Genomic DNA, 8,917 nt, shown 5'->3' with positions numbered 1-8,917 from the left:
GTATAGCGGGAGCGGTGCAGATGGTGCGGAGAGGAGAGCGACTGGCTCTGCCGGTGAAAGGAGTGTATCAGTGCTAGCGCGCGCTTCAGCACAGCTGGTGCGTGTGAGAGAGGAGGAAGGGCGCGCCGAGCCTTGGCGAAAGCGGAGGGAAGGCACGCTGATGCCGCCTGCTCCGCTTTTTAATTAGCCTTCGCGAAGGTAAATCAGCTGGAGGTGCGCATAATTTTTGAGAATGAATTCCAAAACGCAGGTGCTGCGAATATGCGAGAGTTAAGAAGGCAGCATGGCTTGTTTTAAATTGCATGGACGCAATACGTCGCTCTTTGGCGGAGTGAGACGTCAGGTAAGCCCCCTGTGAGTGCAATGTGACGGTCAAAAACACAAAAGCCTATACCTTCGTCATATGAACAATGCTTCTAATGAAGGACAAGCTGCTTCCGCGCATTGTCTTCAGAGCCTTTATCTTGTCACTTTAGGCAAAAGCATAATCCATCATGAGGAACATTGTCTCTTAAGGTCTCTTCAAGACCTATGGTACTGCGTCTCGATAACTTACGCACAACATTACCATTCTTCCAACTTGTCATCTCCTTACGCAGTGATTTATTGGTTGGCCGAGTTATTCGTCTGCAGAGCGGCATGATCGCTCAATGTAAAAAATGCGAAGACACCATTGACGAACATTACAGAAGCATCAAAAGAGGTGTATGCTACTGTAGGGTTTGTCGCAATAAATAAAAGATAATAATATCTGGGGTTTAACGTCCCAAAACCACGATATGATTATCAGAGACGCCGTAGTGGAAGGCTCCTGAAATTTCGGCCACCTGGGGTTCTTTAACGTGCACCTAAATCTAAGTACACGGGTCTCAAACATTTTCGCCTCCATGCAGCTGCCGCTTTATTGTGGTAGTTCTTCATTAAAACGAAAGCCTTAGGTGGCTCGTTCAGCAGTCTCTTCAGCGAAACGCGGCAGGCGAATGAAAGAGTACAAAAACCCACGTGGCCCAGGTCGCTGGTGGCGTCAAGTCGTGACGTTATCACGTGACGTCATAATGATGCTACAGGACAAAACACATTTTAATTTAATTACGGCGTCATCGTGACGTCACATCATAGAGTCCACAAAAACGTCGCATTATGACGCAATTATATCGCATCGTAGCTTGGCCAAAGATGGGCCATTCCTGGAGGTCGTGCCGCAAAACCTGAGGTACAGAAAGATTCAGGAAAGCAGGAACCATGAAATTGACTGAGAATCTCAACTTCGTTTAGTACATGTTTCTGACATCGCGGCTTGTTACGTACTGCACGATGTCTGGTCCCTGATTGTATAATTTCACTCATTACCAAGTTTTCAGCAGCCTTTCGGCTACAAGTGTTACAGTGTAACTACCTGCCGAACGTTTCTTTCAGTTTGTTGACACGTCTGAACGTTTATGGGCGGTGAACACAACAAATCCCGGAGACATCAGGTGCCAGTATGATCAAAAGCGCCTTATAAGCGAAAACACTGTCATTTACAACACAAGCTTCTTCCATAGCAGACAAAGGTAAGAGGTGTCTGCTTCCGAACGCATACGCGTCCATTTCTTTCACATTTACTTTTCTCATTACTAGGTACAGTATTAGACTACGAGGAGATTTTATTGCACGAGAGCCGAACCGGATGCTTGTCTCAACCTTAGGTACAGTGTATGTGCACTTCATCTTATCAAACAGCCAAAGGTTTGCACAAACATGAAGTTATTAATGCAGTGTGCATGGTTGCGATAATTAGTTTAAGTACGCAAACGCTTGTGTGGTCTTTACTCGAAGCTAATAATCAATACCTTTAGACAGTCCTATGAAGAGAGTAATATTAGCGGATTACGTTAAACAGCTCTTTTCGCGGAAATTGAGGTGTCCGCGTCATTGGCTGTGAGCGAAAAATCAGCATTGTCCGTGAGCAAAAATTTCTTATAGATGCCAGTATATAAATACAAGACATTGGCTCAAGTGGGAATCGAACCAAAGCCTTCTGCATGGTAAGCTGGTGTTCTACCACAAATCCACGTCCTCAGATAGAAATGCTTCCGAAAAAAAAGCTTATACGAATGTCATGTATATGAGAGGAGTCTACATACCGCGTGTAACGTTGCTTGGCAGAAACAGAGAATCACGCCAGGCGTCAGGACATGTGCATTGTACAACGAGCGAGGGCTATTAAGGCCACCAGATAAAATGCGCTCAGACATATTTAATCACCACCATTAGCAAAAGTATCAACAAAATGAGCAGCTGCATAGGCTCGCGCGTTGCCTCGCGTACGTGTAGTGGGGACTTCGCTGATTCACAAAACGAAGAGTTATGGCGCAGTGGGCACTTCGCAAGTGTACCTGAAGTAGGCATTGTAGGATACTTTTAAACGGCCAATGTTACTCGCACAGACGTTCCTTGATTTGCGGCATGGTTGAGGTGTGCACCGAGAAGCAACTCCAGTATAGCGATTGACAAGGCCATGCGCATGGGGTCCGATTACACTGTCGCGTTTCACTCTTTAAGACGAAGCTGTAGTGTCCTCCAACTTTTTTTTCTCAATTGCATTGACAGCATTGTTGTCATAAATATTAATATTTTCACCTTAGTGTACACAGCCTACAAAATTTGTATACCCACAACGATGTACTTCGTTTCACCAATTACTCTTTCTTCAAATTTATTAGCTTTGTTCTGTATGATGCTATGAATTCATTCTGTTTATTCTGTCAATTCCTCTGATGAACGCGATAAGTTGAACGCGATAGCGAAATCAGGCCCCTAGTGAGCACTTCGACCACTAAGTGCATACGTATTAATGTATGTTGCTACACACACGCACGCGCAGACAGACAACCACGCGCGCGCGACGTGGTCAGGCCAGGAAAGCGGAGGTCAAACGCCAACAATGCCATGAAGATGCCTTGCTGAGAGCCAGGCAAGCTGAAAAGAAGCGTCGGCGCCGTTATATGGATCCCCAACTACGAGCGCAGGAAGCCGATCACAGGCGTCAACAACGCCAAAATGACGCAGAACTTCAAGCTCGAGAAGCGGAGGCCAAGCGTCAACGTCGCCAAGACAACCCTGACATGAGAGCGACTACTTGACATGAATGTCCCATCGGCACTTATCGATGAGCAAGGGCTTTGCTGTAGTCGCATGGCCTCCGAAATGGCAGGCGCGCTGCGCGCCCGCCATTACGGAGGCCATGATGTTTGCTGTTTGGTTTCCGCTAGATAGACATAGTTGTCCATTTTGGAGCTGTTTGTATTTTTTGTCTGTGTGTTTTTTAAGATGGTTTCTGGCGGCGATGGGTGCACAATACCGGCTTTTTTCGAAGCATGCCGTCGCGCAAAAAACGTGGTTGTATGGCCTCGCCAATGCACCTACAAATCGCCGAGTGGGCTCATTTTCGTCGTGACACCTACCGAACAAAATAAAGAATCTCAAGGCTGTGCTTAGTTTGCAAGGCACACGGCAAGAAGTCCGAGAGCCGATGGGAGTGCGAAAGATGCGAAGTTGGTGTTCACGTGCCTGTTGTCGTGCCTGGGTATTTGAATCCATCCCTTCTCGGCAACCAGGTTGTTGCTACGATAGGGCAGCGTCGTATCCGGATTCCGTTTGGTAGCGTAGTCGAGTCTCCGGGTTGAGGAACTGATGCTAGCAAGATGGGAAAACAATAACAAGTTTACTGACACTTTTCGTACACTCAAATTTACATCGTGACAAGGTCACAGTTCAGCGACGAGCGAATTGGATGAGCCTGTTACCGAGGGCTCAGAGCCCCATTTCTCACTCAGCACCGTCGTTTTAACCCCTCAGTTTGTCTCCTCCTTCTTGATTACCACCAATCACACACACGACACCTCCCACCATGGCACAGTCCATTTCACTGTCGCTGAGGGGTTGTTGCACACTTGAAGCAGCAAGGGTCCGGCGGTTGACGGCACGCAGGTGGGGGAAGCAGGACAACTGGTTCCTCGGGCTTGCTCCTGCAGTTCTTCCCCGAAGGCAGCAAAAGGTTTGCGGAGACTCCCGTCCAAACATACCCGTCAGGTGGCTTCGGCAGCGTACCAAGCCAAGCCCAGGTGGCCCATTGTCTCCGGCTTTGCCGTCCCAGACTTTGAGGCCGAGATTCTGCCCATTGTTGGTCACTCGTCGTCCCAGAAATTCCGTTTTGTGGAAGGATGCAGGTGTTCTAGCAGTGTGAGAACGCCTCGCCCGCAGATTCTCATGGTCAGCGCCTCGCCACCGACTTCCAGTCATAACAGCCTCCTCCCTCGCCAGTGGAGAAACGGAGGGTAGCAGCCAACGCTGCTGCTCGAAGGGTCGACGTAATTCGCCACCGTTCAATGCCCAAAGCTCGTCTTCGCCTGAAGCATTGTCTGGTCAGTTGCAACCCAAATTCTGCGGCCTCTCTGAAACTCAACCACATGCAGAGCAAGCACTCGGCCGCCTCCGAGTAAACCAGGCCAAAAGAGGGTTGGCAAACAAACTTTCATTATTAGCTTTATACGAAAAGCTCACACTCAAAACTCTCAGGACTTACTTATGCTGAGGAACCAAACGTGCTACATTATTCAATCACACAAATAGTTGCACAAAAAAAACCTCAAATATCAGTTTCGAGACATTGGGAAGAGCACCCCAGACTCGCTTAGAAAGAGCGGCTAAGCGCGTCAGCGTTTCCATTCAATTTGCCCTTCTTATACTTAATGTCGAAATGATATTACCTAAAAAATGTCGCGGTTTGCAGCCAGGCAAGGGGATAACGATCCGTATCCACGCTGAATTTGACGCCTCCGAGATTACACTGCAACTAATGAATGGCCCACACAATGCAAGTGCACTCCCTTTCTGAAGCGCAGAACGCCATCTCGCGAGAGCTTAATATTCGGCTCAAGTAGAGCACGGGATGTTCATTACCTTCGTCATCCTTCTAACATTGAACGGCACCTAGGCCTCGATCACTGGCATAACTCTGGACCGTGAACTCTCGGTCGTAAACGGGAGCTCGCAAAACCGGACGGTTAATCAGTACCGCCTTCATACTTAAGAAGGCAGCTTCCTTCTTTTCATTTTAAACTGCTTTCGCCTGTTCTGTCCCGCGAAGAACATCGGTCAAGGGGTGACCAACGATGAATAACTTCCGATGCAAAGACTGCATTCCAGCGAGCCCCAAAACGCCCCTTCGTCCTTCTTTGTTTTGGGCCGCGGATAGTCTGTTACTCCTGAGCTCTTAAGTTCACTGGTTTCCTAAAACCTAGGCCTACGCCGTGACCTAAATAGTTTACGATTGCGCCTGCATAACGATCTTCTCATCCTTTACAGTCAGAACCCTAACAAAAGGTTCGAGCGCGTCTCATACCTCTCTGAACTATCGCTCACATCTCAACGTCAGGAAAAGCTTAATCATCCGCTCAAGTGATCACTTGATAACTAATTCTTCAAAGAAAACGACCAAAACATAAGGGATAAACACTGACTTCTAACAGGTTCATTCGGTTAAAGTTACCTGCCCATGCCAACGCCTCTGATAAAAACCACTGTGCTCTCCTGGGCGCTACAGCGTTGCAAAAGACAAAGTACAACTAACCCTTTACATAATCCCTCTAAGTTCTTCTAAAAGCTGATTCTTACGTTACGTTACAACGCACATTGTACAACAACAACAAAAAAAATAATCCCTCAGGTGCAATACACTTCAAAAGCACCTCAAACATTTGCATTAGTTTTATGCTAAAACCTTGCACCAAATGCCTGTCGATTCGAAGAGCGCGTAACGAAAACTGCACCGCTCAGTGCCAAACTCATTTCGCAAACTGATGCAGATATCTCTCCTCAAATGCTTATTCACCCCAAATCGACATGAAAGTGAACGCATACGATATCGCACATAAACCTTTCAAAACTAGAAAAATTACAAGTTTCGCGCAAAAAAACAATACCTTCTTCAGAAGTTCATACTAATGATTAAAAAAAACTTTGACGCTCTCATCAGCCTTTACTGCTGCGCGGTTTTTCTTCTTAAAACTTTACACCGTATCTCGTAATACACAAAATTAAACTGGCTGAATTCTACATTCCTAACAAAGCAATGAGTAATCCTAGTTCGCACGCACGTGCGAAATTACTTGAACTGACCGTTCCCCTTTTCTCAATTAGATTCGCTTGAATCGTACCCAATGGGGTCGCGGTCCAGCCGGCTTTCTAGCCCGCCAGAGGCTACAACATGCACGAGCTATCAGCGGCATTCTACAGTCACGCTTCATTCGGCATCTCGGTCGGCTCCCCTCAGGAAGGCGAATGGAATGCCAGAAACGGGGGGGAAACGCTGTCCATTCTCCCTTTGTGCTCGCCTTCGCGCGGTGCTTTGTTAGCCGCCGTACACTGGCCTTTCGACTTTGACGACTAGGACACAGCTGCTCTCCCGAAGCTGTCCTCAACCTCGCCTTCTGTCGTGGGAGCGCACCTTGCTTTCTCCCTCTGCTCCCTTCTCGCTGCTTACGGCTGAATGAACGCCTCAATTTACGTTTCCGCAAACAGTCCTGCGGCCTACCCTTTCGTCCTTTTCACGCCGGGTTGGGACCTGTCCTAAGCTTACGCTGTGCCGAATACTTCCGCCGCTTTCTTATCTACGAGGTCGGCAAACATCCTTTCTCTCGATGCCTCGATCATCGCTTCGGGTCGCGACATGCGGAGTTGTGCAGCTCGTTGGTGCTTGTACTACACCTTCTTTCTCGCGCAAGCTTTTCGATTTCTCCGCCACGTCGGACGTTAGGGCCACATTATCTGTGTCAACACTCACAAATTCTGAAACTGGGCCCTCTCCGATGGTATCGCTGCAGCCCTGGAGTGTCGCGTCTTTACTATAGTCGGCCGCCCCGCTAACCGTATCTACTTTTGACGGTTCTGAAACGTCCGCCGAACGCTTTTGCCTCTTTCTTTTTCTGCGCTTTCGGCAAACATCCTTTCCCTCGACGCCTCCATCATCGCTTTGGGTCGCGACATGCGGAGCCGTGCAGCTCGTTGGTGTTTCTGCTACACCTTCTATCTCGCTTACACCTCTCGAATTCTCCGCCACGTCGGACTGTCGGGCCACATTATCTGCGTCAGCGCTGATAAAATCTAAAGCTGGGCCCTCACCGACGGTATCGCCGAACCTTTGAAGCGTCGCGTCCTTGCTATTGTCAGCCACTACGCTAACAGTGTTTAAGTTTGACGATTCCGAAACGTCCTTTCGAGGCACGAGCAAGGTTTCCAGCTTCTCCTTGAGCCCATCAGGGCGGCTGGCACAAACCTCGTCCACGCCAGGAGCGTCTTTCGGAATTGTCCCTAACTCTAGGTCGGCCAAGGCCTCATTCTCAACCTGCTCTCATTTCATACTCTCTTGAAACGGCGGGCCTTTCTCTGGCGCGATCTCGAAAACGGCGACCTGTCGCTCATTCTCAGGAGAAGGATCCGTTAGCATACCATTCTTGCTCGCCTCCCTCCTGTTTGAAATTCCGAATCTCTGGAATAAAGATGCCTTCATTACATCGTAGTTGTCCGCGTCCTTCTGACTGAGTCGCGCCACAACCTCAACTGCCTCACTGGGCAGAACTGACATTAACCCCTGAGACCAAGTGTCTCGCTCAAAAGACAGTTCTTCACACATTTGTTCAAATTCAGCAAGATATAGGCCGATATCCCCTGATACCATATATGGCTGCATATACCTTGACATCTTGAACTCTGCCTTCTTGTTGAGAAGAGGTACCACTCGCTGGGGACAACTGCCCGACCTCTTACTCAACTCCAGGAGTTCTACCTCGACTTCAAGTTTGCGGAGCTCAATCTCTTGCTCACGCCACCTTTCCTCTCTTTCACGCTTCCGCCTCTTTTCTTCCCTTTCGAATTCTGCGTGGCGTTCCTCTCTTTCACGTTCACGCCTCTTTTCTTCCCTTTCGAATTCTGCGCGGCGTTCCTCTCTTTCTCGCTGTCTGAGCTGCTCTTCCTTTTTTTGGTTGACGACCTCCCATTCTTCACAGAGCTCTTCATCATCGGCCCCCAAATCAATGATTGCCTGTATGATTAGGGATTTTCCTGCCAAACCCTTCGTATCGATCCCCAATTTCTCACACAACAGCAACAAGTCCGGCTCCTGCAGCTTCTGTAAATCCATGATCGTCCTGAGTGCCCGCTACTTCCAAAATAACTATCCGAGAGTACGTAACCCTGAGTCTCTCTGCAAAGTTATCTACCAGTTCTAAAACCCTCGTTTAGAACCTGGTCCACATCAAAGGAAAAGCCAAGCACTCACCCACACGTGATCGATGTCTCGAGACAGCTGCATTCCCTTAGGCCGACTGTTGTTGTCACTTGTAGCTTCAGATCCCAGCGCTGATCACCAGTTGTCGTGCCTGGGTATTTGAATCCATCCCTTCTCGGCAACCAGGTTGTTGCTACGATAGGGCAGCGTCGTACCCGGACTCCGTTTGGTAGCGTAGTCGAGTCTCCGGGTTGAGGAACTGATGCTAGCAAGATGGGGAAACAATAACAAGTTTACTGACACTTTTCGTACACTCAAATTTACATCGTGACAAGGTCAGAGTTCAGCGACGAGCGAATTGGATGAGCCTGTTACCGAGGGCTCAGAGCCCCATTTCTCACTCAGCACCGTCGTTTTAACCCCTCAGTTTGGCTCCTCCTTCTTGATGACCACCAATCACACACACGACAGCTCCCACCATGGCACAGTCCATTTCACTGTCGCTGAGGGGTTGTTGCACACTTGAAGCAGCAAGGGTCCGGCGGTTGACGGCACGCAGGTGGGGGTAGCAGGACAACTGGTTCCTCGGGCTTGCTCCTGCAGTTCTTCCCCGAAGGCAGCAAAAGGTTTGCGGAGACTCCCGTCCAA

The sequence above is a fragment of the Rhipicephalus sanguineus genome, chromosome 10, assembly GCF_013339695.2.
Source record: "Rhipicephalus sanguineus isolate Rsan-2018 chromosome 10, BIME_Rsan_1.4, whole genome shotgun sequence".
Classification (NCBI taxonomy): domain Eukaryota; kingdom Metazoa; phylum Arthropoda; class Arachnida; order Ixodida; family Ixodidae; genus Rhipicephalus; species Rhipicephalus sanguineus.
The sequence above is the reverse complement of the archived record's forward strand: the minus strand, read 5'-3'. Positions refer to the sequence as shown.